Genomic DNA, 8,598 nt, shown 5'->3' on the forward strand with positions numbered 1-8,598 from the left:
AGGTACGGTAGTTAAATTTCTTAATTAGTATAATGTGTGGATGACATTGAAGGAAATATGCCCTAGAGGCAATAATAAAGTTATTATTTATTTCCTTATATCATGATAAATGTTTATTATTCATGCTAGAATTGTATTAAACCGGAAACATAATACATGTGTGAATACATAGACAAACAGAGTGTCACTAGTATGCCCCTACTTGACTAGCTCATTAATCAAAGATGGTTGTGTTTCCTAACCATAAACATGAGTTGTCATTTGATTAACGGGATCACATCATTAGGAGAATGATGTGATTGACTTGACCCATTCCGTTAGCTTAGCACTTGATCGTTTAGTATGTTGCTATTGCTTTCTTCATGACTTATACATGTTCCTATGACTATGAGATTATGCAACTCCCGTTTACCGGAGGAACACTTTGTGTGCTACCAAAAGCCACAATGTAACTAGGTGATTATAAAGGTGCTCTACAGGTGTCTCTGAAGGTACTTGTTGAGTTGGCGTATTTCAAGATTAGGATTTGTCACTCCGATTGTCGGAGAGGTATCTCTGGGCCCACTCAGTAATGCACATCACTATAAGCCTTGCAAGCATTGTAACTATTGAGTTAGTTGCAAGATGATGTATTACGGAACGAGTAAAGAGACTTGTCGGTAACGAGATTGAACTAGGTATTGAGATACCGACGATCGAATCTCGGGCAAGTAACATACCGATGACAAAGGGAACAACGTACGTTGTTATGTGGTTTGACCGATAAAGATCTTCATAGCATATGTAGGAGCCAATATGAGCATCCAGGTTCCGCTATTGGTTATTGACCGGAGACGTGTCTCGGTCATGTCTACATAGTTCTCGAACCCGTAGGGTCCGCACGCTTAAAGTTCGGTGACGATCGGTATTATGAGTTTATGTGATTTGATGTACCGAAGGTAGTTCAGAGTCCCGGATGAGATCGGGGACATGACGAGGAATCTCTAAATGGTCAAGACATAAAGATCGATATATTGGAAGGCTATATTCGGACATCTGAAAGGTTCCGAGTGATTCGGGTATTTTCCGGAGTACCATGGAGTTACGGGAATTCGTCCTGGGAGTCAATGGGCCTTAGTGGGAAGGAGAGGCAGCAGCCAGGAGGTGGCACACGCCCCTCCCAAGCCCAGTCCAAATTGGACAAGGGGTTTGGGGAGCGGCCCCCTCTCCCTTCCTTCTCCCCTCCCCCTCTTTCCCCCTTCTCCTAGTTGGACTAGGAAAGGAGGAAACCTACTCCTACTAGGAGTAGGAATCCTACTCCCTTGGCGCGCCCCTCCTAGGGCCGGCCTCCTCCTCCCTCCCTCCTTTATATACGGGGGCAGGGGGCACCTCTAGATACACAAGTTGATCATTGATCCCTTAGCCGTGTGCGGTGCCCCCCTCCACCATAATCACCTCGATCATATCATAGCGGTGCTTAGGCGAAGCCCTGCGTCGGTAGCAACATCATCACCATCAACACGCCGTCGTGCTAACGGAACTCTCCCGTGAAGCTCTGCTGGATTGGAGTTCGTGGGACGTCATCGAGCTGAACGTGTGCTGAACTCGGAGGTGCCGTGCGTTCGGTACTTGGATCGGTCGGATCGTGAAGACGTTCGACTACATCATCCGCGTTCTCATAATGCTTCCGCTTACTGTCTACGAGGGTGCGTGGATGATACTCTTCCCTCTCGTTGCTATGCATCATCATGATCTTGCGTGTGCGTAGGATTTTTTTGAAATTACTACGTTCCCCAACGGACATATGGGTCCACCTATTTAGATTAGATAAATCTTTTGGAAATTAATAAAATAGTGACATGTGGGCGACCACTGAGGGAGTCCTGGACTAGGGGGTCCTCGGGCGTCCGGGCTATGTAATGTGAGCCGGACTGATGGACCGTGAGGATACAAGATTGAGGGCTTTCCCCCATGTCCGGATGGGACTCTCCTTGGCATGGAAAGCAAGCTTGGCGTTCAGATATGAAGATTACTTTCTCTGTTAACCGACTCTGTACAACCCTAGCCCCCTTTGGTGTCTATATAAACCGGAGGGTTTAGTCCGTAGAGGCAATCATAATCATACAGGCTAGACATTTAGGGTTTAGCCATTACGATCTCGAGGTAGATCAACTCTTGTAACACCTGTACTCATCAAAGTCAATCAAGCGGGACGTAGGGTTTTACCTCCATCAAGAGGGTCCGAACCTGGGTAAACATCGTGTCCCCTGCCTCCTGTTACCTTCGATCCTTAGATGTACAGTTTGGGACCCCCTAACCGAGATCTGCCGGTTTTGACATCGACATTGGTGCTTTCATTGAGAGTTCCTCCGTGTTGTCGATAGAAGGATCGATGGCTCACGTTGTCATCAATGACAAAATCACCTCTTGAAGAGCCCTAGTCCCTAGGCATATTCTCCCGATCGGCAATTTTGCCATAGGCGCCCGCCCGACCATCAAGCCTGAGGCGGTCCCGGGATTGCCAAAAACCATCTCCTCATCAACACCGAAGGCGTCGATAAGATGGATCCGGCAGATGTTTCGTATTTAAACAAAGTGCTAGATCGCATCGCCGCCCTGGGGGTCACAACAGATTAGGACCTGATTGGGCTTAAACCCGATCAGAGGGAAATCAGGTCTCCACCTGTCACCCACCTGGTGACCGTCATGGAAGAACAAGTTGAGGATACCACTCCTCCTGTGCTGAAAACAAACTATGTTCGGATCTCTGAGCCCTACGAGCCGGACACTCATCCTCGAGAAGAGATCATCTATCCTCCGAACATAGAATTAGGTGTTGAGTCTAAAACCCCCAGGACACTCCGGATCCTGGGCCGATGACCTCAGAATTTTTTCAAAATCCGGATTCCACAGTGGGTCAGGGTTCGGATTTAAACCCACCCACCCACCACAATCAATACTCTCCAAGCAATTCTGGTCCCCCAGACATATGCGATTTAATGTATATACGACAACAACCTTAGGAAACAATCCATCACTTTTGGGCTAGATTCCTACTTGTTAAAAACAAGATCAAAGATTGTTGTGACGATGACGCGGTATCAGTCTTCTACCGAAACTGCACGGACGAGGGCATCGTCAACGCCCTCAACCGGCACCGCATTCTGCACTTTGCAGATTTGGCACGCATAGTACAGAAGTACTGCGCAATGGAAAGTGCCTGGAAAGCCCAGACAGCTCGGTGGGAGCCACCGGCCTTTAAGCCACCCACTGGCCGAACAAAAAGGATGCACCCTTACGGGGCACCTGATCATTCTTCCACGGAAAGAACAATTCAGCCCTTACTGGGACACATAACCATCCTTGATGGATGGCTCGACAAGCCCTGTCAGATACACGCGATGCCAAATTCCGAGCCAACTCATAACCTTTGGGCATGTTGGATACTCCGACAGGGGGCTAAAAGCGGGGAGGCTATCCTCACCAACACTACTCCGACAAGGCATTCCCCCGAGGATAACGACCTTGGTGTGTTTACGGTCTTTGAGACCTTTTCTTCAAACAACCGACCTCACCGAAGTAAATCAGGTAGCCGCAATAAATCCTTGGAACGATATGGCAATAACCTTCAACGCCAATGACGAGCCAAGGGCCCAATCAGTCCGAGCACCAGTCGCTTTGGTTCTAAACCCAATTGTAGACGGCTTTTGCCTCACTAAAGTCCTCATGGACGGCGGCAGCGGACTGAACCTCATCTATGAAGACACGCTCAATAAAATGTAGATAGACATGAGTCGCATTGAGCAAAGCAATACATCCTTCCGAGGAATCATCCCCAGTCGGAAAGCAAGATGCTCAGGGTAAATTAAACTGGATGTGGTATTTGACACGCTAGAGAATTATAGGTCCGAAGAGATAATCTTCTAGGTGGCCCCTTTCAACAGCAGATATCATGCCCTATTAGGGCGAGATGCATTCACACACTTTCAAGCCATACCTCATTATGGGTACATGAAGCTCAAAATGCCCGTGCCCAACGGTGTTATCACGATCTCCAGTGATCTGGACATAGCACTCCGCACCGAAAACAAAACCGCATCCCTGGCCCTCGAGGCACTGAGCAAAGCCCTGGCGGCCGAGGAGCTCACTGCTCTGCGTTCCATGATGGATAGAGACGACGTAATTCTTGATAAAAGGCTTAAATCCACTTCTTTCAAGCCAACAGACGGGATAGTCAAATTTCAAGTTCATCCGATGGACCCTAAGAAGACCGCTTCCATTGGGGCACAACTGGATCCGACGGCCGACGCCGCATTGCGTGCGTTCTTGCGCGAGAACTGGGACATCTTCGCCTAGCACCCCTCGGATATGCCAGGAATCCCACACGCGCTGGCCGAACATAGTCTCAAAATACTGAAGGGATACAAGCCAGTCAAGAAAACGCTGTGGCAATTTTCCGAACCCAAACGACAGGCTACGGGGAGGAGCTAGCCAAGCTACTCGAAGCCAGGTTTATCAGAGAGATTAAACATCCGGATTGGCTAGCAAATCTGGTTATGGTGCTGAAGAAGGATAAATCCCGGCGCTTGTATGTCGACTTCAAGGACCTTAATAAAGCCTGCCCTAAGGATCCCTTCCTACTACCTCGCATCGACCAGATTATCGCTGCAACAGCAGGGCATGACTCACTGTGCTTCCTCAATGCATATTCCGGATACCACCAAATCAAAATGAAGGAATCCAATCAAGCCGCAATGACATTCATCACCCCATACGGGCCCTTCTGCTTCAACACCATGCCGTTTGGGCTCAAAAACACTAGCGCCACATACCAACGCATGATTCAAATGTGCCTGGAAAAGCAAATCGGCAAGACATTTGAAGCATATGTAGATGATGTAGTCATCAAGACTAACCATGTCTAATCATTGGTGGATCACTTATGCCTTACATTCGACAACCTCCGAAGATATGACATACGACTCAATCCGGAAAAGTGCGTTTTCGGCGTTCCCGCCAGAAAAATGCTTGGGTTCATTGTTTCCAACAGGGGAATCGAAGCAAACCCAGCCAAAATCCGAGCCCTGTCATAGTTGGTGAAAGTGCAACTATCCCTGGGTGGTTTTGGTAATTACTAACAACATATAGCGCATTGAACTAATACTATTTCAAGATGATCATTTCAGAAAGTTCAATGATTGGAATGGCATGGATTAGGAATTTTTACCCCTCAAAATGCTAAGGACACACATTGGCTCAAGCTCAAGGCTCTACATTTTCATTTTAGTGATCCAAGATCACATTGAGTCCATAGGAAAAGCCAATACTATTAAAAGGGGATGAGGTGTTGCTTAATGGCTTACTTGCTCAAAATGCTTAGTGATATGCTCCAAAAATCCACAACCACTTTCTCATATCCACATATGTCCCAAACCAAAAGTCAAACTCGGCCCCACCGAAATGTTCTATCCGGCGTCACCGAGTTCACTTGACATAGCCACTGCCAGAAACCCTAGTCACTTCGGTCTCACCGATAGGGATCTCAGTCTCACTGAGATGGGATTGCAAACTCTCTATTTCCCTTCGTAACATTTTGGCCAAACCAAGATGAGCGACCGGTCCCACCGAGTTTGCAATGCAAACTCTCTGTTTCCCTTTCGTAACGTTTCGGTCTCACCAAAATGAGAAAATCGGTCCCACCGAGTATGCCTGACCAACTCCCTGGTGAGCTTATTACCAAATTCGGTCCTACTGAGTTTGTGTAATCGGTCTCACCGAGATTACGTTATGCCCTAACCCTAATGGAATCGGTCCCACCGAGTTGACATGTCGGTCCCACCGAAAAGCCTAACGTTCACATTTTGAACTGAATCGGTCTGACCAAGTTTTCTGATTCGGTCCCACCGAGTTTGGTGAATTGTGTGTAACGGTTAGATTTTCTGTGGAGGCTATATATACCCCTCCACCCACTCCTCATTAGGAGAGAGAGCCATCAGAATGTGCCTACACTTCCAACATACATTTTCTGAGAGAGAACCACCTACTCATGTGTTGAGACCAAGATATTCCATTCCAACCATATGAATCTTGATCTCTAGCCTTCCCCAAGTTGCTTTCCACTCAAATCATCTTTACACCAAATCCAAATTTGTGAGAGAGAGTTGAGTGTTGGGGAGACTATCATTTGAAGCACAAGAGCAAGGAGTTCATCATCAACACACCATCTATTACCTTTTGGAGAGTGGTGTCTCCTAGATTGGTTAGGTGTCACTTGGGAGCCTCTGTCAAGATTGTGGAGTTGAACCAAGGAGTTTGTACGGGCAAGGAGACCGCCTACTTCGTGAAGATCTACCCTAGTGAGGTAAGTCCTTCGTGGGCAATGGTAGGATAGACAAGGTTGCTTCTTCATGGACCCTTCATGGGTGGAGACCTCCGTGGACTCGCGCAACCGTTACCCTTTGTGGGTTGAAGTCTCCATCAACGTGGATGTACGATAGCACCACCTATCGGAACCACGCCAAAAATCTCCGTGTCTACATTGTGTTTGCTCCCTCCAAACTCCTCCCTTTACCTTCATATGCAAATGTTTTACATTCCGCTGCTATACTCTTAGACTTGCATGTGTAGGTTGATTGCTTGACTTGTTCTAAGTTGCTAAAATCTGCCAAGACTTATAATTGGGAAAAGGCTAGATTTTTATTTGGTCAAGTAGTCTAACCACCCCCTCTAGACATACTTTCGATCGAACAAGTGGTATCAGAGCTTTGGTCTCCATTTGCCTTGGTTTCCATAGCTTTGGTGATCATAGCCTTGGTTTCACAACCTAGGAGAGTATGGCGTCTAGCGAGGGAAATTACCACCATAGAGGTCCTTACTTTGATGGTACTAATTTTGCTAGTTGGAAGCATAAGATGAAAATGCATATTCTTGGACATAACCCCGCCGTTTGGGCTATTGTGTGTATTGGATTGCAAGGTGAATTCTTTGATGGGAGAGAACCAAACTGTGAGGCTAGCGCGGAAGAGTTGAAGATGCTGCAATACAATGCTCAAGCTTGCGATATCCTCTTCAACAGATTGTGCCCCAAAGAATTCAACAAAATCAGCTGTCTTGAGAATGGAAAGGAAATTTGGGATACTTTGATTGATATGCATGAGGGTACCGGCTCCGTCAAGGAATCCAAATTGGATGTGCTTCAAAGTCCACTTGACAAGTTCAAAATGAAGGATGGTGAAGGTGTCACCGAAATGTACTCTAGGATTGCTCTCATCACAAATGAGATTGCCGACTTAGGAAGTGAAGAGATGACCGATAGATTCATCATCAAGAAGATCCTAAGAGCCTTGGATGGAAAATATGATATCGTGTGCACATTGATCCAAATGATGCCCAACTACAAAGATCTCAAGCCAACACAAGTCATTGGAAGAATTGTTGCTCATGAGATGTCACTCAAGGATAAGGAAGAGCTTCACAACAAGTCAAGTGGTGCTTACAAAGCCTCATGTGATGCTCCTACATCATCAAGTGAGAAACAAGCCTTCAATGAAGAACTGAGCCTAATGGTGAAGAACTTCAAGAAGTTCTACAAGAGTAGAAGCAAGGAAAGAAGTTCCAAGTCAAGGTCCTACAATGGCAAAAGATCTTCGAGTTGTGAACAAAATTGCTACAATTGTGGAAGACCCGGACACTACTCCAATGAGTGTACGCCCCCCTACAAAACAAGAGAAGGTTCACCCAAAAGGAGAAGTAGAAGAGAAGAATCACCACCAAGTGATAGAAGGAGTAGAGATTATCGTTATGAACGAAGAACATCACAGAGAAGCACGGATTCGAAAAGGAAGGACAAGTCATCAAGGAGCAACATGAAACAAAGACATCAAGCTCATGTTGGTGAATGGGTATCCGGCTTCGAATTCGACAATCACTCCGAAAGAAGTTATCACTCCGACTCCGAATATACTCAAGATGAAGGTGTTACCGGTCTAGCACTTGTGTCAACCAACTCCTATGACATATTTAACTCTCCAAATGAACGAATTGGAAGATGCTTCATGGTCAAAAACCCAAAGGTATCACACCCCGAGTATGTTGATTTCAATAGTGATGATGATTTACTTGTTGACAACTCTAGTGATGAAAACTATGATGAACTTGCTATTAATCATGCTAATCAAGATAAAACGAATGATGATGATAAGAAGGAGATTGAGCGTCGATACGTCTCCGTCGTATCTATACTTTTTTATTGTTCCATGCCAATATTATACAACTTCCATATACTTTTGGCAACTTTTGTACTATTTTTGGGACTAACAAATTGATCTAGTGCCCAGTGCCACTTCCTGTTTGTTGCATGTTTTTTGTTTCGCAAAAAATCCATATTAAACAGAGTCCAAACGGGATAAAAACTGACGGAGATTTTTTTTGGAATATATGTGAATTTTGGGAAGTGAAATCAACGCGAGACGATGCTCGAGGGGCCCACGAGGCAGGGGGCGCCCCTAGGGGGCAGGCGCGCCCCTGACCCTCGTGGACACCCCATAAGGCAGTTGTTGCCATTCTTTCGCCGCAAGAAAGCTAATATCCGGATAAAAATCATGTTAAAATTTCAATCCA

Source organism: Triticum aestivum, chromosome 4A, assembly GCF_018294505.1.
Source record: "Triticum aestivum cultivar Chinese Spring chromosome 4A, IWGSC CS RefSeq v2.1, whole genome shotgun sequence".
NCBI classification, from domain to species: domain Eukaryota; kingdom Viridiplantae; phylum Streptophyta; class Magnoliopsida; order Poales; family Poaceae; genus Triticum; species Triticum aestivum.